The sequence below is a fragment of the Corvus moneduloides genome, chromosome 4 (assembly GCF_009650955.1).
Source record: "Corvus moneduloides isolate bCorMon1 chromosome 4, bCorMon1.pri, whole genome shotgun sequence".
Lineage (NCBI taxonomy): Eukaryota > Metazoa > Chordata > Aves > Passeriformes > Corvidae > Corvus > Corvus moneduloides.
This window is the reverse complement of record NC_045479.1, coordinates 14519898-14543347: the sequence shown is the minus strand read 5'-3', so window position 1 is coordinate 14543347 and position 23450 is coordinate 14519898. Positions and strand designations below refer to the sequence as shown.

The 23450-nt window shown below is 43.4% G+C and overlaps 2 long non-coding RNA genes across 2 annotated transcripts; both read left to right on the top strand.

The window, feature by feature from the left end:
* The first annotated feature begins 16173 nt into the window (after positions 1 to 16173).
* Positions 16174 to 19618, top strand: LOC116443394. Its single transcript, XR_004239860.1, has 2 exons — positions 16174 to 16303; positions 19555 to 19618. It is a non-coding gene; the product is annotated as an uncharacterized LOC116443394 (long non-coding RNA).
* A 1790-nt stretch (positions 19619 to 21408) lies between these two features.
* On the top strand, positions 21409 to 22732 carry LOC116443395. Its single transcript, XR_004239861.1, has 2 exons — positions 21409 to 21539; positions 21733 to 22732. It is a non-coding gene; the product is annotated as an uncharacterized LOC116443395 (long non-coding RNA).
* The last annotated feature ends 718 nt before the right edge of the window (positions 22733 to 23450 follow it).

Sequence of the window (23450 nt, the reverse complement as noted above, 5' to 3'; positions counted from 1 at the left end):
CTGGGTTGAGTTTAATTTATTGTGTAACCCACTCTTTCCTTGTGTCTTTTGGGTTCTCCAGGTAGAGCCTTGCCTCAGCCTCTTCTTTCCTCCCAGGAGATATGGATTAATATGCAGAGCTTACAGAACCCTACTGCTGCTGAGGCCCATAAAGCACCAGGGCTTGCTGTGTATCAAACATCCCTATGTCTGGGGATGGGGGAGTGGTGTTTTAGCCTGGAGTTTTCAGACTTTTTGGCAGAACATGGAGATATCTGAGGGTCCAGACTCTCTCACAGCACCTGCAAGGAAAGACGGTGGGACTGTTGTGTAGGATTTCCCTGCACATCATGTAGAGCTTGGCAGCCTGGAGCTTCAGGGGCTCTGTGGGAGTAGGCAAAGGGATGTGAGCTCATGTCACTCCCCATCCTGACGTGCTCCTGGGTGCACACAGACTCCCCCCTTCTAACTGCCAAGCCTGAGTAATGTCACTTGGTGATGTTCTGGTGCCTGCACAGTTACCAGCTCCAGCTATGCACAGTGGTGACAACTGCAGATGCCACCCCTTCTTGTGGGTGTGACAGCACCACCTTCATTGCGTGTGGAGACAAAGGCAGACTGAAAACAGCGACGTGGGCTGCAAAGCAGAACTCAGCTCCTCCTGCCACAGAACAGGCAGCTCAGCCCAGGACTCCAGCTGCCTCATAGTGCACATTTGAAAGAACTTGAACTGCTGGTCTGACAACAAAATGCACTTTCTAAAGGCTGAGCTGCAACACAGAGGCTTCCAGGTTAAACTGAGGGAGTTCCATGAGTAAATCTCCAGCTTAGGTTTCAATTCTAAGCCTCTACTGTGTCACAGCAGAGCCTGTTTGTATGATGAGGTGCAAAAGCAGCACCCAGAAGGCATGATCAGAGCTAGGGCTGAAACAAAGACACCTATTGACATAAATGAATGTCTGTGAGTGGTTATCCCACACTGCAGCAGCAAAAAAGATGTCATTGAAACATTTAAACTCACAGGCTGAAATTTATTTATCTATTTGTTTAGTCCTTCCCTGTTGTGCTCTATTCTGCCATACAGACATAGCCTGCCTTCCTTCGGGTCTAGTAGAGCTCCTGTCTCTTACCCTCATGTCTGAAAAGTCTGGGGTTTTGGGTATCATTTTAAACTATGGGTCTGTGAGCACATAGCAAAGAAGGGCACCAATTCCAGGATGCAGTTGGAAGGGTAAAAATAAAAGGACTTGCCCAAGCCCATCAGCAGGCCAGGGGCAGGGGCTGGAAGACTGCTCAGCACTTCTATCCCTCAGCACAACACCGTTTTCTGTAGGTGTGTGGGTTTGGGCTGGGACAGAGCTCATTTCATTCACAGGAGCTACCATGGATTCGTGCTGGAAACAGTGTAGATAACAGAGATGTTTTAGCTATTGTTGAGCAGTGATTACACAGCATCTTTTCTGCTTCTCACCTCATCTCAGCAGCCAGCAGGGTGCACAGGAATTGGGAGGGGACACAGCTGGGACAGCTGACCCCAATTGACCAAAGGGATTTCCCATATGGCATCATGCTCAGTGTACAAAGCTGGGGGAAGAGGGAAGGGGGGATGTTTGGAGTGCTGGTGTTTCCCAGGTCACAGTTACATGTGATGGAGCCCTGCTCTCCTGGAGATGGCTGAGCACCTGCTGCCCAGGGGAAGCTGTGAGTTAAATCCTTGTTTTGGCTTTTCTTGTGTGTGCAGCTTTTGCTTTGTCTATTAGAGTGTTGTTATCTCAGCCCACAAGTTTTCTCAGTCTTACTCTTCTGGTTCTCTTCCCCATCCCCCAGGTGTGAGGGAGTGAGTGGCTCTGCGGGGCTGAGCTGCTAATGGGGTTAGCCATGACAACAGGCTGATTGCTGGTACCTCATGGATTTGCCGGATGTTGCTTCACAAACTGTCAAACCTGAATCCAGATTCATCAGTTCTCTTTTTTCCATGTATTCCAGAGCTCTTTCTGTAAATACACACACACGTAGAGTTAGGCATCCCTTGGCCATTAATGCATTTATTTAACGTCACAGTGCCTTTGGATAAAGATTTTCTTTCTGCTTATGAAATTGGAAGCAAAGCTGTTGTAAAAGTGTGACCATCTGTAAGTTCTGTAGATTGAACGGACAAAAGGTGGCTTTGATCACACTCGTTACAATTCTTCCAGAAGATATTTGAATTAATATGAAATGGCAGGAATAAACTACAATGAGCACTCCCTTCCACAAAACTCCAGTGCTCTCTGGCCTTATTTCTTTACAAGCATGTGTCATCTTTATATTTTTCCCCAGGAGGCAGAAATGCAACTATGAATGAATTTTTCTTGAAAATTTCAAGATTCAGAAACTCTTATCACATTGGCCTCAGGACAGATTAGTATAACAATGCAGATGATACAGCCCCTAAATTATGATGTTTGCATAGAGGGGGTGTTAAATTAAAGAAAAGCTTGATGTACAAGAATCCAGCTTGAGCAACAAACAGTGAATCAGAGTGAGCAGTAAGACCAAATATTGCTTGGATGGAATTAACACACTGGAATTAGTCCAGCCTGGAACATTTGCTACCAGTGAACTGCAGCAGTGGAACTGGAGAAGGAGGGTTAAGTGTGAAGCAGGGTGTTAACAGGAGTGCCCTGTGTTGTGTGGATCTTGACTGTGGAAAGACAAGGAAGTAGAAATAAGAGCAGTATAGAAGAACAAGAAGTCCTTTTCAATCCTAAGTGTATCATCACTGAGAGGTTTCAGTAAAGAATCCCAGGATGGGTCAGGCTGGAAGGGACCACAGTGGGGCAGCTGGTGCCACCTCCCTGCTCCAGCATCCCAGAGTACAGGGCACAGGATTGTGTCCAGACTGGAGTATCTCCCATGAGGAGACTCCACACCCTCCCTGGACATTCTGTTCAGTGCTCGGTCACTGCACAGGACAGAAGTTCTGCCTCCTGTCCAGGGGGAACTTCCTGGGATCAGTCCCTGCCCGTTCCTCTGGTGCCATGGCTGGGCCCCCCAGAGCAGAGCCTGGGCCCTGCTCGGAGCCCTCCCTGCACACAGGGACACCCAGGGCTGAGGGCCCCTCTCAGCTGGGGCTCCTCTCCAGGCCGAACAGCCCCAGCTCCCTCAGCCTTTCCCTGTCAGGGATGCTCCAGGCCCTAAATCATCTCCACAGCCTCCACTGGCCCTCCTGTCAGGTAAATTGTAATAATAGACAAACTTGCACCATTTACATCAATAACACTGCACACAGTTTATCCTGCTATGCTGAGTAATCGACGTTGGCTCTTGATTTTTCTTCTGTTAAAAATCGTTCTTACATAAACGTGCAGCTAGTATTGCTCATGAACTGAGCATCAGAGCCAATTAACTGTCTGGAAACTGGATGTCTAAGTTCTCTGAGGGCTGGGATTTTATGATCTGAGAAGCTCTTCCCTGGGACATTTCAAAGAAATAGTGTTTAGCAAGAGAAGCTTGAAAGCCTTCCAGCACAAATCTTTGTGCTTTGTCCCTTGCACACACACACACACACACACACACGAAACACCCACCCCCCCCAAAACCTAAAAGAAAACCCCAACCAAAACTGAGATGGTCTCTAAGAACCCTTCCATCCTAAGGGTTCTAAGTGTGATTTTAAGTGTGCTGAACAAGAAGGGGACAGCAGATGGCCATTGTGCTTTGAACCAAAGCCATGCACTAGCAGGACTAGGAAAGAAACTGAGCAGTGTAAATTACACAGACAACTGAACTGTTTTTCTCTCCCTTCTCTCTTCCTCTGTCTTGCTCTGACAAACCCCAGACCCTTCTAACAGGTAGTGCTAACACTGCACTTTCTCCTGTGCAACGTCACAGTCCTCAAAACCACTCTTTCAACACACACACACTCCTTCCCACAGGGAGAACTGATTTGAGCCCCTCAGGCCTCTTTTACTGGATTGATGGACTTATTTTCATTTATCTTACATTAAAATCAGCTGTCTCAACTTCTGGGGTTTTTTTCAAATCCTGAAAATTGCTTCTTACTTTATGAAAAGAGGATGGTGTGCATATGTCTCCTTAAACAGCTGGAAAGGACATTTGAATACATGTATTGATCCTTAGTTCTGCTTTGTTCCTGTCCACTTGAGGAACTGTTGGCACATTTGAGCAGCTAAATGCCGTTATTTAAATGGAGACTTGTGTGGCCTGGAACTACGGAAGCAGCTCTGTTGAAACCTTACAGTTTGCAGTATTTCTGTTGCACTCCAACAGGACAAGCCTGGGCTTTTTGTAACAGCAAAGATTTGTTTACTTGGAAATTCACAAGCAAGGTCTTTTCCACATAAGTGGGCAGTCTAGCAAGCCCTTGGTGATCTTTTAAGGGCTTATCTGGAATATTTCTTTCTGGAAATTGAGGGTTTAGTAGCTGGCTTTTTTTTCTTCATTCTAAAATGGTTCTAATGATTTCTGCCTGCTGTCAGATTCAGCAAGGTTCCACCAGGATTTTTTTGGGGTCAGGACTACATTCTGGCTTCACCTTTAATGTGCCTGCAGAGTGTCTAGTGGTGATTAATGGGAGTGCAGTCCATGGAGGATCAGCCCTGGAGCAGGGGAACAGTGTGGGGTGAAAGAGACACAGAGAGGAGCTGTTATGGGCTGACCCCATTGCCCCCATCCCCCTGTGCCTCTGGGGTGGTGGGTGAGGAGAGGACTGAAGCTAGGAATAAAGGAGTGAAATTGAGGGAAGAAGGAGCAGGAGCAAGGTGTTGCTTGGATCTTTTTGTCTTCATTTCTCACTATCCAAATCTATTTTAATTTGCAAAAGTAATTCACTTTCCCTAAGTCAAGTCTGTTTTGTGCAGGGTGGTAACCGATACGTGATTTATCTGCTTTTATCATGACCCATTACCTTTTCCCTCTTATCTTCTCCCCTGTCCTACTGAAGAGCAGGAATGAGAGAGAGGTTGGATGGGTGTCTGGCTGCCAGCTAAGGTCAATCCATCACAACCATCTTACCAGCCTATATTACTTTACAATTTTCTTTTTTTTCTTATGTATCTTTGCTAAGCTGTGTGAAGTTCTAGTAAAACAAAGGCAGTGGATCCTGTGGTTATCTCAAGAAGCTCTTAAAAGTATTAGCAAGAGACCACCCATGAGAATACTGACAGAAATTGACTCCTAAGTGGATTATCCTCCTGAATAGGAACAAACCAGTTTTAAAAAGTCAGGCACCTGGTAAATAAGCTGTTGCACTAAATCCCCTTTTCATTCTCAAATTAGTTTTTGCAAGTTTGGGGTAGAAGTGAAAATATTGTCACGTAATGACACATAAAGATAGCAGAAAGCCCAACCTGGGAAAAGGAAAACCACTCTTTTAGTCTGGCAAGAGTAACACCCCTCTTTTCTCCCTCCAAGCTAAGCTCAAGGCTGCTCACAGGTTGCCAGCAGAATTTGCAAGGTGCAAGGTGCAGTCCCAAGCCTTGACAATGCAGAGCACTGTCTCAACAGAAGGATGAAGATCCCAAAGGGGAGCAATCCAGGAAAACATAGGCATGCTTACATTTAAACATAATGTTCCCCTGGAATTTTCTGAGAAGGTGTGTACCTGCAGCTGGTGTGCAGTGTTTTTAGAGAGCACAAACCTTGTTCCTCTTAGTTTTGCAAATTCAGAGAACTGGCTTCATTTTCCATCCTGCTTCTTGTTACTCAAACGCACTTCACACACCAGATTTTATTTCACCAGAAAGAAAATTTCAAAGCCGTTCACACATATATATAAAATTCTGTATCACTTCCTTTTCTTTTGTGAAGTGCAGTACATGCTTTAACTGAATAAACAGAGAGCAATTCTGAGAAATGCAAATCCTTTCTTGGCAACGTGGTATTGTGGATCCAAGGCAAAAACATTGAGATTTTTCCTTTATTTCAGAAGGATATTCATATTGCTTTTACTGAGATGATAGAGCCAGAGAATAACAGTACAGAAAAGCAACCAGGCAGGAATAGCAAGAAGCCAGCCTACAAAAAGGCAGGTGTTGAAAGGAAGCAAAAAGAGAGAACTGTAATTTCTATCAGGCTGGCAACCTGTCACTAGTGGGGTTCCACAGGGCTCCATCCTTGGCCCTGTTCTCTTCAACTTCTTCGTAAACAACTTGGGCTCAGGACTGGAAGGGATCCTAAGGAAGTCTGCAGATGATCCTAAATTGGCAGTGTTAGCACAATGTATAAATGCATTGTTCCTTTTGACATCCTATTTTGTTCTCCTAGCTAGGAAGCATCCAATTCCTAAATGCTATAATATTCTGTTAGGTCAGTGGTGTTCCCCATAAAATATAAAAATGCTATGAAAATCCTGAACCACAAGAACTCAGAGTTTCTGGTCACACAGCTGGTGAAGACTTTTTGCAATGTTTGGGCTCTATGTCTGAGAAATCTCTTTACATGGGTAAAAGCAGCCATGGTTTTAGCAGGTCTCAGTGGTTCGTTATCACTCAAATGTGTTGGGAAAATCAACCTGTTTAACTCTGGAATGTAATAACATTTACTTTCATGAACATCCTTACAGTACAACATGTAATAACACCCCACTTCTCAAAATTCCACTTCCAAACGTGTTTCATGTAAATGGAGATCAAAATTCCTGTACGTGGCTTTGGCACCATGTAAAGAAGCAGGAAGCTGCCTTGAGGTTTTATGCTACAGATCAAAGGACACTAAAGGCGCTTTAATAGAATGTAGATACTCTCATATAGTCAGAACAAAAATAAAAGGAACTAAATTTTGCAAACCTTTCACTTTTCTAGTTCCCAGGGAAGCTCTTACCAGGCTACGGATGTTCACAAGTTCAAAAACACTCTTATCTGATATCACTGTAGTCACAAAGCTGGCACCCTCTTTTTCTACCCTGTACTCTGCCTTTGGATTTCTTCTGCAACTTCCATCTTAATTTTGCCTTCTGCAGAGCAGCCTGGAGCAATGTGTTATGTTGTAGAATCATGGAATGGTTTGGGTTGGAAGGGACCTTAAAGCTCATCTTGTTCCACCCCCCCTTCCATGGGCAGGGGCACCTTCCACTGTCCCAGGCTGTTCCAAGCTCCACCCAACCTGGCCTTGGACACTGCCAGGGATGGGGCAGCCACAGCTTCTCTGGGCAACCTGTGCCAGGGCCTCCCCCCCCTCACAGGGAAGAATTTCTTCCTAATATTCAACCTAAATATACCCTCCTTCAGTTAAAAGCCATTCCCCTTGTCCTGTCACTAACTTTCCCTCTCCAGCTTTCTTGTAGGCCTCCTTCAGGCACTGGAAGGTGTCCAGCTCTGAGGTCTCCACACCTTCTCTTTTCCAGGCTGAACAGCCCCAGTTGTCTCAGCCTGTCCTTGTAGAAGAGATGCTCCAGTCCTCAGAGCATCTCCGTGACCTCCTCCAGACCCACCCCCACAGGTCCATGTCCTGTGCAGATCCCCAAAGCTGCACACAGGCTCATTTCCTAAGTACCTCCTTGTAAAGCTCTCTTCCTGGGAAATAGGTCCCCATTCTGCAGACACCTCTTATTCGTGGATGATTTTAAGAAAAAGAATGCAAATAGAGTGTGAGGAAGCTCTTGGATGGCCTGATTTGAGCCACCAGCAAATGGTACTGTGCTTTCAGCAACCTTTAAGCCTCCGAGTAATAGGAAAATGGTTGCTGCAGGAAGTGGAGATAACTTCTACACATGGGCAGCTTCTCTTATCTCCTTGCCAGGGCTGAGGTGAGCCCTGCCTGTCTCATCCATGGTCTTCCAGCTATATCAAGGCTGGATGGCACATCCATTGGTACAAAGTCAGAGGGGAAGCCTTGAGAGTGGAGATAAAAGTGTCTCTAGTCTTGATAAATACCCACCTCTTCTCTATACTCAGACTTTCCATTTGCAGCACCTTCTGTGTCACAGTCAGCACAAGTTCTTTAACTTGCCATTTATTTCCAGTTGGTGCTCTCTTTGTTGCAGGAGGAATCCCTACAAAGGGGATAGGAAGTTGGAATGTGAGACCCCAGGCACAGTTCTCACTGTATTTGTTCCTGCACTGTTATATGACCCCCCAACACCCTGGGGGATTGCCAGCGGATCCTCCAGGAATCCTCAGGGGTGTTGGGGTTAACAGGGGAAGGAAGGAATGTGTTGGTGCAAATTGCCCTGACACAGGGGGGAAAAAAGCTGCTGCTTATGTCAGAGCCCTGCCGCAGCAGCCACCATCAGTGTGTTCTGCCATGGGGCAGCCCGGCTGCTGAGGTGATACCCATGAGACAGCTTCTACCTCACCACCTCCCCTTCCCCTCCGTGAATGAGGGGCTGGGAGTCCCGGAGACCTACCTGGTCAGGAGGGTTGTGAGGTTCACCCTTCTGGGTTTGAGAACATCAAAACCTCAGAGGTCATGGGCAGCATTCACTGCAGTTTCTGCACCCTAAAACCTCTGGACACAGTAGATCTCTAGAACCAAACTTTTAGAGAGTTTTCAGTTAGTGCCAGCAGGAACAGGATTATGTCCAGCTGACACTGAACCATGCCATAAATCAAGTCCCTCCTGATGGGAGAGAATTTGCTGAAAGTCCTTGCAAGGAGTTTCAAAGATAAACTGAGACTTTTCCTTGAGTTTCAACGCTTCCAGATGGTTGTTTATTAAGTCTTATCAGAGGAACAGAGCCACTAGTGTGACCCAGGTACAGCATAGAAGGAAGAAAAGTAGGAGTGAGAGCTAATTATCAAGATTATACAGCCTTTTAAAGATATTTTAACCAATAGTTACTAAAAACGTACATTATTTTCACTTTCCTACCAATTATTCAGTCACACGACTAGGAACTGCGGAATTTTCTATCCAGTCATTCCAAACTACTTTTACTGCAGAACATGGAGTAGTAGAAGAAGGAGAAGAAGGTTTAGAGAACAACAACAATCCTCCATTTTGATATTTTTTACTCTTATCTATGTACTACAAAGAGAAGCCCAAAACCTCTAAATTTTCACCCTGTGACAATCTTACATAGTAGTCTATCACCTAATTCACACCACTGTATTTTATAGTTCTTGTCTGACTGTTGGTAATTTTTTCCAAGGTTTGAAGCTAAAACAGTGTTGTTCAGGGGGGTAAGAACCCTTAAAAACAGGCAGAGAAATATTCTCAGCACTCTGGGTTCCTGCATCCAGCGACCTGTGAATAGAAATAACTGGCAACTGAAGACGTAATTTGAATGACTGTGGGCTTTGAGATTGATATCTCTCAGGAGTGAGTTCTATTTTTTAGGTTTACCTTGCATGGCTGGAAAATAGCTGCAATGGGGTATTTGCAAGAACGAAGGGGTCTGTTTGAGTTCTTACGCAACTTACAAGAAAAATGACAATTCTGCTGGACTTCAAGGAATCACACGTGTGTTGCAGTGGGGATCCTGCAACACGCATATATCAAACCAGGAGTCCCGTGGAAAGGAAATATATATGGACAGACAGATTCTTGCTAGATGTTTCAGAGATGTTTATTTCTCCAGCCGCATGGCCGGGGCTCAGCGGAGGAACTGTCCCAGTCACGGGACCAAGGGTCCTTCTGCCCGCGCAGGGAACACAAACCAACCAATGGGAACGAGGCTGAGCAGGGGCAGGGAAGCCCCGTGTCTGTGCCCTCAGGGCCCCTCTCCCAGGGCTACATGGCGGGGGAGAGACCCCAACACCTCACCCGTTTTATTTTAATAAAAGGAGAATGAAAACAACTGGATAAACATAACAAGAACAGTTTCAGAACAAAACAAGCCACCCTCCTGAGTCTTTAAATGTCCAAACAGATTCTCTGGAACATCTTAGGGCTGACAGAAGGGAGACAGAATTCTCTGAGCATGCTTTGTGGGGAAACTGAGGCAGGAGAGGGTTTAACTTCTTCCCTCCCCTTTTTCATCCCCCACTCGGCATTGGAAAGGGATTTTTGGGGAAACAATTGGCAAAAGCATGGTTTTGTGAGGGAAACCATGGATGAAAAAACGGATTGGGAATACACTGGGGGTAATAGGACATAGGGTAAAAGGGAAAGGTGGGATTAGGAAAGGGAGACTGTAGGGGGGACTTACAATGGAGATACTGTCTAACATGACTACGATTTTTTGCATATATACTGCCTTTTACAGGAACACCATCAGGCCCAGTGACCTGCGATGCTTGTAACCCTTTTCTACCTCGTATAATTTTGAATTGCACCACCTCTCCATCTCCCAAGCTTGGGATGTATTTTTCAGGGTTATTCTTTTTAATAGCAGTTCTATGCACAAATATGTCTTGCTGGTTGTCACACCTTGTTATAAAACCATAATTTTGCTTAACATTATACCATTTTACTATCCCTAAGATCTTAGTTTCTATGATCTTTTCCTTTTTCCGAGTGGCTGCTGTTTTCTGTCTCGCTGCGTCTTTGCTCTCTCTTTCGGTCGCTCCCGTGTTGGAATTGTCGGGGCTGCTGGTGCCTGCGCGCTCTTCCCGGCGTCGCGTTCGGGGCTGCGTGGGCCGGGCCGGGCCGCACCGCTCAGTTCTCCGTGCGTCGCCTCCTCTGGTCGCAGCTTCGCTGCCAATGCCGGGCGCTGCATCCACGTCTCGGCCGGGCCCCCGAGCGACGACCCCCCCGCGCCCTGCTCCAGCGCGTGTCTCGGCTGGGCGCGGCTCCGTTCCACCGCTGCTGCCGCCAGCTGCCGCCCGCGCGCCGCCCCTCTCGGTCGGGCGTTCCCGGGGCTCGCTCCACCACGCGCTGCACAGGACCGGGCGGGCACCGCCGGGTCCCGCCGCGCCTCGCTCCGCCGCCGACACTGCGGCTCGCGTGGCTCCGCCCGCGCGCGGGAACTGCCTCGCTGCTGCTCGCAGAGCGCTCGGCGCACGTGGCCTGGGCCGCACGGTCCCTGTGCCAGGCTTCCCTTCGCCAGGACACAGCTGACATTGCTCAACAGTCTCGGTAACTAAATAATATTCACGAAAATATTCTTCCATCGGCATATATTTTGACTCCAGTATTAACTGTGTCCAAACAGTTTTCCAAAAGCCCTTGGTAAGAATTAAATCCCAAGAAACATAGAAAAAGTTCTTAAACAACCATGCCAGGAAGTGTTTCAGTTCTTTCTGAGCTTGAATCAAGCTAAAATTTACAAATCGTTGTTCAAGAATCATTTTAAGTTTAAGATAAATGTCCATATGCGGCTCTGAGAGCCAAGAGTCTTCCCACGGTTCCTCCATAGTTTAGATACGGAATAGCAAAGCAAAACCAAGAAGAGGAATCCAAAGTTTCCAGGGTTTACTCACACAAATCAGTCGCTTAGGGATCAGGGATCGTTCTGCTCTCAATTCTCCACCACTATGTTGCAGTGGGGATCCTGCAACACGCATATATCAAACCAGGAGTCCCGTGGAAAGGAAATATATATGGACAGACAGATTCTTGCTAGATGTTTCAGAGATGTTTATTTCTCCAGCCGCATGGCCGGGGCTCAGCGGAGGAACTGTCCCAGTCACGGGACCCGAGGGTCCTTCTGCCCGCGCAGGGAACACAAACCAACCAATGGGAACGAGGCTGAGCAGGGGCAGGGAAACCCCGTGTCTGTGCCCTCAGGGCCCCTCTCCCAGGGCTACACGGCGGGGGAGAGACCCCAACACACGTGACTTCCCATCTCCCTTTAGGAATGTTTGGTTATTGCAATGGTTGTTTATTTAAAGCAGGCTTGTGCCAGTGTGTCACTGCTGCTGTATCAGTCACTCTTGCATAACTCCCTCCCCTTGTAGCTTTCTGTGCACGGCATTCTGTGTCCTCAGCACCTGATCCTGAGCAGCAATTTCAAGCAGAAGGAGAGTGTGTGCAAATATCACTCATGGCCAAACAGCTGCTTGTGCTGCCTGAAAGCTTCTGAGCTCAAGTGAAACCTCTCTTGTAACAATAAAAATGATCCCTGAAAAATGCCAGCATGGGGAAGGTAACAGAAAATAGCTCAGTTTGGCCCAGACAAACACAAACCAAGATCTGTAGTTGTACTTAAGTGCAGTTTACTCAAGACAGTTCTTGACTGTCTTTTTGTCTCAGAATCCCAGAGGGAACATCCAAGGTGCAACAGCTAAAAGCCCCAAACTGCCTTACACCTCCTCCTCTCTCAAAGAGCCTCTTCCCAGGAACTCAGGGAGCGAGTTTCCACGCTGCAAGTCTTTGAGACTCACTGCATTCCTCTTAGCATTCTGTTTGCATCAAAATAAATTATTTATGTACGTCATAAACCACCTGCACAGCTCTTGAAACGCAGAGCATGAGCTCTGATTTCAGCTGCACCAGTGGAAAGCAGGGATAACCTGAGTGCAATTGACTGTGGAAATTCCTGGGGGTGAAGCTGGCATCAGTGCATCAGACATTCAGGACTTTCTCAGCAGGTTCACCTCCAGTGTTTCCTGCCATTAATGGAACACCCGCCACCCTTATCTGAGTGCTCTCCTGTGAGCTATCGGAGCCAGTCAGGCTTTAATTGACTGAAAAACTCCTGAAAAAAAATAGGGGACTTTATTCCTTGTAGAATTACAATTTATATATCTTTCCATTCCTTAATATGCAAATAATATTAGTTCAGAATTATGCAATTATGCAATCAAAAATAAACTTGTAAATGACAGTTTAGGTCAGCTGTGCAAGGGACAGACCAGAATTCAGTAGTTTACTTTTTAAAATCCATATTCAAACTAGGACAGCATGGATTAAGAATAGGAGTAAGGAAAAAAAAAGAACAAAGTGCTATGATGTTTCCTGCAAGAATATGATGTTTCCTGCAGTATTAGAACTTCCAGTTTGTCCACCCAAAATTTCATTAACCTATTTTCACAGGAAATATGTCTGAAGTACCACTGCTTCTAGTACTTCTGCTTCACAACCATTCTGAGTTTATCTTAATGCATCATAAAAATTTTTAAATCAACGTTTTTTGAACACTGTGCATAAAATACTGCATTATTTTTTGGCAGACACAGATGATTATTAATTTCAACCCAGCATCCCACCTTGTTATTATTGCTGTTTATGATATACACTATAGATTGATCTGCTCAGACTCAGGAAAATCTTCAAATAGTTGAAATAAGGGTATCAGAGGAAATCTTGAATGTACAGCATCCACTACTCTTGAATTTGCAGTATTTTTCTATACCTCTTCTAGGAAAACATATAAGGGAAAAGGTGGTTAATTATCAGATAGGAAGGCCTCCACCCTCCTGAAAATACAGGATTTCTTACCCAGGGATACTAAGCTTGCATCTGTCACCTCACAGAGATTGCTTAATAGGAAAAAAAAAAGGGGGAAAAAAAGAAAATACTTTTTAGGTATTATTCTCGGTGGCTTTTATTCTGCTTGTTCAGCTTTAGTCAGCTTGTCAGTTTATGCTCAAAAGCAGAAAACTTAAAGTGAAACAGTGGCCTATATCCGTGGAGATTTATAGACATAAATGTGCTTGTATTTTTATTCTCCATAGTGGAGAGTTCAAAACCATGAAGTAAGGAAAGGTTTTCCCCTTCCTACTCTGCCCAGTGCAGGAGTAACAACCTGCTATTATCTATTTCAGGGAGGGAAAATGTTGGGTTTTTTTAGCCTAAGCCAGAGGATTTCCTTTAACTGGGAGCTGTAGCAGAGCTTTAGGTGCTGGGACAGAGCAGGTTTATCTGCAGAACTGAAAGAATCAAACAGGTCAGTGTTATACAACTCATACTTTTGAAGAAAAAGGCTACATAAGCACTTCAAATTTTCATCTGTTTAAATGGGAGAAATTCTGATGTATTTAATGGTGAAGTAGAGACATCTAGTGACTATTTCATGTTATTCACATGCAAAGGATTAATGTAGGAGGGAAAAACTTCTTCCAAATTCTTGAAATATCCTTCTAATGATAGGTACAACTTTATATGCTCTCCTCAATTCCACTGACAAAATAATTTTTCCAATTCTGTGCAATTATTAATACACAGGATGGAATACAGCAAGCCTCCAGAGGTTCTTTCCTCCTTTCCCCATGTGTTTCCAAAAGCTTTGGATGCTGCAATAAATAAATTTAGTCTGGCTTTGCATCACTGGCACTGAGAACACCGTTTAGTGCCTAAGCACTAATACAAATCCCTTCCTCAGACTGTTTTGTTAAAGTAAAGAATCTTCCTCAGAACAAGGTGGCTGCAAACTCAAGCAAGAAATGTCTTTTTCCATCAAACCATCACCTGCATGCTAAGGGAAGGGGAGGATGCTGGGATTAGAAGGGGAAGGATGCTGGAGCTGGAAGTGGACTGGAATTAGATGGTCTTTAAGGTCTCTTCCAACCCAAACCATTCTGGGATTGATTCTATGCTGCTTTGCACAGAAATGCTTTAACCTTGTGATCTTCTGCTCACCCACTTAGGTGCTTGAATCTCAGGTGTTCACAAATTCTGCTTTCCAGCTGGTACCTCCACAGTCCTCCCGCCTCCTCCTGAAAGGTCAGTCAGATACTGCAGCACTGTGGGACACTTCACATTTTCCCATTACATTTCAGCGGCCAAAAAGCACATTTTTCCAGAGAGGGAGAGTATCACTTTGTCTCTGCTGTCCTTTCCATGAAAGAAAACGACATTATGGTTCTGCCCTGCTCTGCTGAGACCCCCCCTGCAGGGCTGCATCCAGCCCTGGGATCCAGCACAGGAAGGACAGGGAGCTGCTGGAGCCAGTCCAGAGCAGGGACACCAAGGGGAGCAGAGGGATGGAGCAGCTCTGCTGGGAGGAAAGGCTGAGGGAACTGGGATTGTTCAGCCTGGAGAAGAGAAGGCTTTGGGGTGACCTCACTGTGGCCTTGCAGTGCCTGAAGGGAGCCCACAGGAAAGATGGAGAGAGACTCTTGGCAAGGGCCTGCAGTGACAGGACAAGGGGAATGGCTTCACACTGACAGAGAGCAGGTTTAGATTGGATATGAGGAAGAAATGGTTCCCTGTGAGGGTGGGGAGGCCCTGGCACAGGTTGCCCAGAGAAGCTGTGGCTGCCCCATCCCTGGAAGTGTCCAAGGCCAGGCTGGAGGGTGTTTGGAGTCGCTTGATCTGATGGAATCTGTCCCTGCCCATGGCACGGGGTGGGAACTGGGCGATCTTTATGGTCCCTTCCAACCCAAACCATTCTGGGTCTAATACAGAGCCTTTTAGTTACCAGGATTGTGAAGGCCCAGCCTCAAAACATCTCAATTTTCAGTTGAAAATGCCAAAGTGTTCATCCTTCTTCTATGGCTGGTCCCAAGAGCACAAAATACTGCATTCCTTGACTTACCATCATGATAACTCCAAAGAACCACATTTTCTGCCTTTAATGAGAAAATTTGATTATCAACGTGCAGAGGAATCACAGGTCAAACTCAGCCCTGGTTTAATTCTGAGCTCAATAGTGCCCCAGGGATATGAGGATTAGCATGTGGTGTAGAGCTGGTTGAAGAGCAGAAGTTCCTCTGTGAAAAAAATTCAAAGCTTTAGTATCATTCTAGGTCACCAGAAACCCCAAAAATTTAGAAAAAAACCCCCAAAATTTAGAAATTTCTATGGAAAGGAAAATAAAAAAAAAAAAAAAAAAGGAAATGGGCCTTATAGTAACATTTTTTAACCCAACTTTTAAAATTAGTTTTATTCTGTGTGAAGTAATTTTTTTTAAAAAGCAGAAAAATTTGTTTCAAAAGTATTTAAATTAGTTTTTTCAGCAATATCAGATATTCTTCTGTTCCTCTCTATTTCGTTGCTTTCTGGTTTCAACTCTGAACTATTGAAGTTTGGGGGAAGTGATCTGATAATCACAAACCAAAGCAATCTAATAATCACAAAATGAGCAGTCTAATAATCATGAACTGAGTTTTCTGTTGAAATACATTTTAATGTGCAGTTGGTTTGTGGAGAATATGGACAAAGTGTGGTGCCAGCTCAGGTTCTAAATGAAAATTGTGTGGGCTGGAGGTCACAGTTTATGAGAAAACTGATCAAAATCTCCATTTTTAATAGAACATACACCAAGAGAAGGCACTAAGAATTAAGGATTGTTTATCAAAAGCTACAGGGTGAGAATTTACATTTGAAAAAAAAAGGTTTCTAGTTTCCTTTCATTTTGCAGTCATCTAAACACTTCTTTTGACCTCATGTGGTGTGATGGGGGGAGGTCCAAAATAGAGGCTGTGTTTTCTTCAGTGAGTCCATTTTGATGGCAGATCTGAGAGCTGAAAGCAACTTTTCAAAATGGCCAGTGAGGTGCTCTATGCCGAGGTATCACACAAGGAAAGAGTGAATTTTATTTCAGAAGCTTCAGATACAGGTAAGAAAAGCGGTCATCTTAATATTACCTATTTTCCTTTGCTCATTGACACACTCTTAAAACTTTCACTCTTTCTTAAATCATTTGCAAGCAGCTGAAGTCATGTTGAAAGCCTTTTATATCTATGAATACCCACCTCTGTTTATTATAGATATGTATTGGCTTGGCAAATTCATGTTTATTGACGGAATGAATACTGAATTCTAGCAAAAGTGAAGATTGACCTTTAAAACCCCATTCTGGCTTTCAGTAAGATGGCTGAAACAGGCAGTTTCTGAACCACATTGATGTTCAGACATTGAAGATTTTTATACAGATTATTGGAATCTCATTGACAGTTAAAGTTCACTGAATGGACTTTTCTCTCCTGCAGTCCACTTATATTTTGTATTTTAATTTGATTCACTTTCTCAGACAACAGAAATATTTTTAAATTCTAAAGTGATAGGTCTGTTTCCATTTTCGTTTTTCCTTCTCTTTCTTTTTTCTTTCTCCCTTTCTCTCTCTCTTTCTCTGTCTCTGTCCCTCTCTCTTCTAAAAGTTCTAGCTTGAGAAAAATACAAGTCAAGATTTAATAGAAGTTTCTATAATTTTGAAAACTGTTAGTCCTACAATTTGTGTATGACCTACTGATGCCTTCAACTATAAAACTTCATTGCTTAAAAAATTTATTTTCAAAAAATAAAGTGCAAAATGTAGCGATTAATGGCTATAGGTAGGAAATTTATGTTTTTAAACCAAAAGAATCAAGTTTTACTTTTTCAATTCTGATCAAAAAACGGATCTTGGCTAGCTGTAAGATGATTTAGCTTGGAACATTTATTTTAAATTATAATATTCAGAGGTTACAATAGGAAAGAAAAATATGCCCTGAGTATGCCAGCAAAGCAATAGTTATTCTTAAAAACTAAGTTTGTATATTCACTCCTTGGAATAGAGTACGAAAAGCACCTGTACAGGTATGAAATCTTTGTCTTTCATTGTTAACTCAGCTTGCCCCTTAAATTATGTGATCAGTTCTCTGCAGAAGAGCTGCACTGCCAGGACAATCCTTGGAACTCCAGTGTAGAACTATCCCCTAAGGATTTGTTGGAGATGCACCCTCATGCCCAGTACAACTCACTGTGAAAACGTCTCAAACTTTGAGAGCATAAGTCTGTTCCATTGATTTTTATCCTTTTCCTCACCTGTCCCTTAAATTTCCAGTTATATCTTACAGGTTTAAGTGCTTTCACACAGCTTTTAATTCACTTCAGTGAATCATGCTTAGAAATTGCTGTATAAATTATTCTGAGAGTCCCCTAACCCAAGATCATAGTTCTGAAATTTGCCAGTATAAGGTGCTTGGAAATTCAGAAGCTAAAAAAATTTAATGGCCAATTATGAGGCTAAATAAGTAACCAAATTTCACACAAAATGCTGTTCTTATGTTTTAGAGTATTACAGCATGGTGTTTAACCTGTCATAATCTTTTTGAAAAAAAATATTTTCAACTGCAATATCTATATTTTTGTCACTTCTGTGAATCTTGTACCCCAAGGTGTGTTGGTGTCCCAGTAAATGATTTACTTAAATAGCATCCTAATACAAGGACTTCCACAGGCTGGTAGTGATATCTTACACAAAGAAATACTTTAAATCAATCTTGAATTTGGCACTTATTAATAGCACCAGTGTATCCTAGTGAGATACAGCAGAAAAAAAATCACCTATCCAGATAACAAATATTTGTTCATGTTCTCATAGATATAATCATATCTATACATTCTTACAATCTTCATCTTCGATTTCCTTGTTTGTTGCATTGCTTTCATACTTGAGAGCACAAGTGCAGGAAACTGAGCCCTCATCTTCTGCCAGGTGCTGTTAAATTGTTCTGACCTCTTGGCTGCTGCCTGAGAAAGATGCTTAGTTCTGAATATGGGTTGGATTCGACATTTTTTGTAAATCTAAGGTAGATCTCAGCAGCTCTGGCACCTTTAGGAGGTTGATTTTCTTCAGGCAAAAAAAATCTGATTTCATACACTATCAGTGAGCAAATTTTTTGAAAGAAGCTTGTGGGGAATGCGGCAAAACATGCAAAGCAGGCAACCCTGAAGGCGGTGTGTTGCAGTTGATATAAAAATATAGCTCCTTCCTTCCTTCCTTCTGCTGCCACACCTACCAAAAACTGCAGGGGTCAGTGACACATGTCCTGTCTCTCAGCTCTTTCTCTCTCCCTCCTGCTCTGAGAGTTCATCTCTGGATTTAATATCACAAAACGAATGATAAGCTGTGTCACGGGGCAGTCCACTGCCCCATTACACCTGCAGTCATTTTTCTACTGGTACCTCTTCCCTGAGCTTTTCTGAGTGTAAAATATTGCTGGTTTGGGCCAGTGGCCCTGTGGAAATCCCCTGGGCAGTGAGATGTCCTCTGGGCATACCTTTATGTATATGAATTTAAAAGCACTTCCTATGGGATGCAGCTCAACTACATCACAGGAGTCAGGTACCTAAACATTGTCTTTGCCTTCCTTGGGCTTTGCACCCAGCACTGGCCACTGAGAGCCAAAGAATGGGCTGGTTTTGCAGTGAAAGAGATCTCTGCTGTTACTGACGTGACCAGTGGAAGCATCCATGCGTAATGACAGACAAGCCTCCAAAGATAAGCAGAGCGCTGCTCTCACCAAACCACCCACTTTCTGGGTTGCTGCTCAAAATCCTGTTGCAAATTCCTTTCCCTGTCCTGTTTCCATGATCAAGCACTTCTGACAGCCCAGCAGACTGGAACTCTTCATTAGTGAGGCTGGCAAGGCAGGAAAAGTGCATTTTTCCAGCCAATCCCTCACCTTCGGGGAGGCCCACCCTGACAACGCTTTTTATGCTCTCTGTTGGTCGCAAAAATCTTGTAACACAGGATGAAGTACATTTTGTAATGGTTGTGACCATGAGTGTCACAGCCATAATTGTGGTTTATTAAGGAGTAAATAGAGTAAAAAAATTAATTTAGCCAAAAGAAGTTGCCAGTGATTAACTTCTGCTTAAAGATTGACAGAATATATAAATGTGTGTGTAAGATCTGGAATGACAAGAAAAACCCAGAATTAATAATAGAGTTCAGTATATGGCAACTGAGAGTCACCTAGAAGGATTTTTAAAAATTTTCTAAAATTTAATAAATTAATATTATTTATTTATTTGGAATACTGTGCAGCAGAACAATTATTGCACAAACTCTTCTAGTAATTTCAGCCCTTTTTGTCCCTCCAGGCGATCCAGTCACATATGCTGAGGTGAATGTGAAATGGAGATCTGACAGACCTGACAGCACACCCAAAATTACACATTCAGATACTGCAACACTGCAGGACACGTCACATTTTCTCGTTATATTTCAGAGCCAAAAATCACATTTTTCCAGAGAATGGGACACCATTACTTTCTCTCTGCTGCAGGGGATATCGATCCATTTTTCCCTGCTCCCCATTCCTGAGGGATGCTCAGAACATGCTTAAAATTCATTTTGCAGTGGAGGCACTTGAAAACTCTTCTGTTCATTTTAGCAACAATTTCCATGTATTGTTTTTCACTTCCAAATGAATTTTGGGTGAATGAACAGGCCAGCAATACTATTTAAAGAAAATTGAGTTACTTTTGGAAAGTAATAGCCAGAAAACAAAAATTTTGAACAGCTTTTTGACAATTCCAGAAAAATTGTGTCTATCTTTTCTTAAGTTAAAATTTTAAGATACTTTAAACTGTCTCAAACCGTGTAATCAGCCCTGGAAGAAAACTTTGTTCTGCAAAGTGAAATAATATATTGGATATGAGTTCTGACTCTTGTGTATGAGTGAAAATGAAGAAGAGAATATTGCACTCCTGTGATGCATAAGAGCAATTAAGATCTATATGGAAACAAATGTTAGCTATGGGAAATGCTCATGCAAACGAACATTTCCATTGGGGTTTAATTTGGCCTCACAACAAGGAAAAAGAAACTGAAAACTTCAGATAGTTTTTCTGAATAAAAGTGGCCGTCAGGCAGATAAGGGAGTGAGCCATGTGGAGACCCTGTTACAAAGACAAAACTAATTTACTGGCTTCATTGAAATGCCCTCTGATTTCATCCCAATGAATCCAGGCTTGGACTGCAGCGTGGAAAGTGTTGTCAGTAATGCAGTTTTGATACAGGGCCATCGACCTGTCTGGTTTTTGGCTCCTTTTACATCCCAGTCCTCACTTGCCTCCTTCCTTTCTCTGACTCTGGCTACACTGTCCAGGTTTTTAGAATTTTATTCAAGGAATATCAAAATCCATATATGCTCTACATATGGATAAATGCTACTAGGAGACCTCTGCCCCTTCACATTCTTTGCTGGAACCTCTTTGAAACCACAGAAGCTGAATGTTTGTTCTGATTCTTGTTTAAATTGGGGAGCAGTTTAAATGGAAAGTATTATGGAATGGGGATCAAATGAACACAGTGATCCTAGTCAGGATTAGAGTTGGAGCAGAAAATGATGGAGGCAAGGATTTAAAGACCAATTAAACAAGTGTGTCTGTGTTGTGCTTAAAAATTATGGTAATCTGGAAAGAGTCTCTACAATTTCAAATTACCTATAAAATCTTTTTTTAAAGCCTGGATGGGACCTTCAAGCTTGCCTTGTAGGTCTTCAGTTGTGTAACCTCAGACAATTAGCACAGGACAGCACAACCACTGCAAGCCATTTTCCAAGGAGAAGGCAGGGTATATTCCAGAGTGGGAAGCACTGGCAGTGCTGTGTGTGCCCATGGCAAAATGCTGGCACAGCAGTGCTGGCAAAGCTGTCCTCTGCCACCGAAAGTAAGAGATTGTATTTTTAGGTATCTTCTCAACAGCTGTGAGGATAGAATCCAGGACTGGTTTCTTCTGACCCTGAAAGTGTGTTTTTATGTGCACACGTAGTCACACACAGGTTTGTATACGTATAAACCCGTACAGATACTCAGGTGCTGTATCTGTAGCAGGCTGTATCTGCAGGCCTAGCTAGGGACAATGATTTTTCACACTCCCATAACTCAGAACAAAAGCTGCCTTGCTTCTGCCCGCGGTGACACTCCTGTCCCTTGTCCCTTTGGCAGTGACCTGCTTGGAGAACTCGCCCTGGTGCTACGTTGTCTTCGCCCTGCTCTTCTCGGCAGTGGTTCTGCTCCTCACGGTCATCCTGCTGGTGGTGAAATGTTACAGCCGCTGAGGAACCCTGCTGACACACACGGTAAGCCCTTCCCAGCCCTGCTGGATTTCCATACAATTCCTTGGCATTTAGCACAGGAGGTGCAAGGAAGCTGCCAAACCGAAGGCTGTGTTGTTCAGGCTGGGATTTTTAGGCAGCCAGGATAACACTCACAGCAGGTTGAGCTTCAGTGAGATACTCTAATTGTCACAGCTTTTGTCTCTTTTATTTCCAGATAAGTCAGCACAGGAAAGTTCTGCTTCTTCAACAAAACGGGACATAGTGCTTGTTTTATTTTACATTATTTTGGCTGAAGAGACAAAACGAAGACATGCCATCAAGTCTGATCACTCTTCCGTTATGTCACCCCAGATCTCTGTTAAACCTCTAACCTCTCCATACCTGGACAAGACATATATTAATTTTATTTGGAATTTTCTTAATCCTGTAATACCAGCAACCATCCAACTATATCAGTGCATGTATCAAGACATGGGCTCAAGCTCCTGCATCAAAAGGTGGATTTGGGCCTTGTTTAGACAACAAAAATGACCAGGTGGGGACATACTTTTAATTCACATCTGACTTGATTCTGCACTGATTTGCAATACAGATAATCTTTTAGATTGCATTATATTCAAGTGCAAAAACTCATGGACAAAAGAGGGAATGTGAAAGGTTGCACTGAGCTTTTTTATAAAGCCTAGGCTTGGACTTGATTATTTTTCTTCTGACAGCTGTTAATTGGATTTGTATGAAAGGGATATTGGAGGTTCAAGAAACTAAATGTTGCTAGTAGAGAAGTCTCAGTTTCATCTCCTCATTGGCTTGAATTACATTATTCTGTTCCACTTGTCCAGAAGAGCATCTCACAATATATTGTTTCTGTCTTGGGGCAGTAATTAATTTTTGTATTTGTTTGGGTTTTTTTGGTCCCATGTGCCACAGCTTCAGTTAAAACTGGAACTGAAGCACTTGAAGTCCAAATGCATTCGTTTGTAATTATGAGCTTATTGTCTGTTTTTATATTATTTTTGGATCTTATCCATTATAACTTCTTTGAGGCAGGCTGCAGAGGATTTGCAGACTCTGAGTAGGAGGAGTCTGTACAGCAAATATTTCTAAAATATTCCTTGTATCCAAACTTATCTGTACTTTAGCTGTTGCTGCTGTTGGTAATGTACCCCATCTTTATAATACATGCACAGAAGTCAATAAAGGGATTCAGTAAAGCACTTTTGCTGGTGTTTGTTCTTCTGTTAGTCAGACTGGAGGAAAAATAACATTTAATATTTGCATGAGTGTAACACCTCTGAGCTGTTGTTTTGGAGGTCTTAGCACCTGAAAGGCAACAACTTGCCCTGGGGAGACCACTGGGTAGGCTGCACAATATTGTCTATGCAATGTGAATTGTTTAAACCATGTTGCCTGGCCACTGGTTATATATATATGACATTATGCACATGACATCAAAAAGGTTGTATGTGACTGGAAATCTGGCACTAGGAAGTTGTCTCTCTCCTTTGTTTCTTGACCCTTTGCTTTCCCCTGCAGCTTCCCTGATTTCTTATATTGTAGTCTCTCTCCCGCTGGCTGCAGGCTCATCCTGGAGCTATGAGTGACACTCATTCCTGCTCTTCTATCTTGGCTGGGTTATTTTTCCTGGCTGTTTCTTCCTAAAGGTGTAATCTCCAGGACCAGCAGGAGTGGCAGAATCCCTTTTCATTTGTCAGTTTTTGTGGGGCAGCCTGTTCATGGCACACCTATTTTATAGATCTTGCTACTTACCCTATTTTTTTTCAGACTTACCCTTGTCCTCCCCTCCTCAAAAATGTAGGACATAAAATCCATAAAGCCAGAAATTAGACCCAAGACACAAGCAAAAGCCTGAGACTAGACATTTGGAAATACTAGAATATTAGAAATATTAGATGAGCAGTGGAAGATAGAACA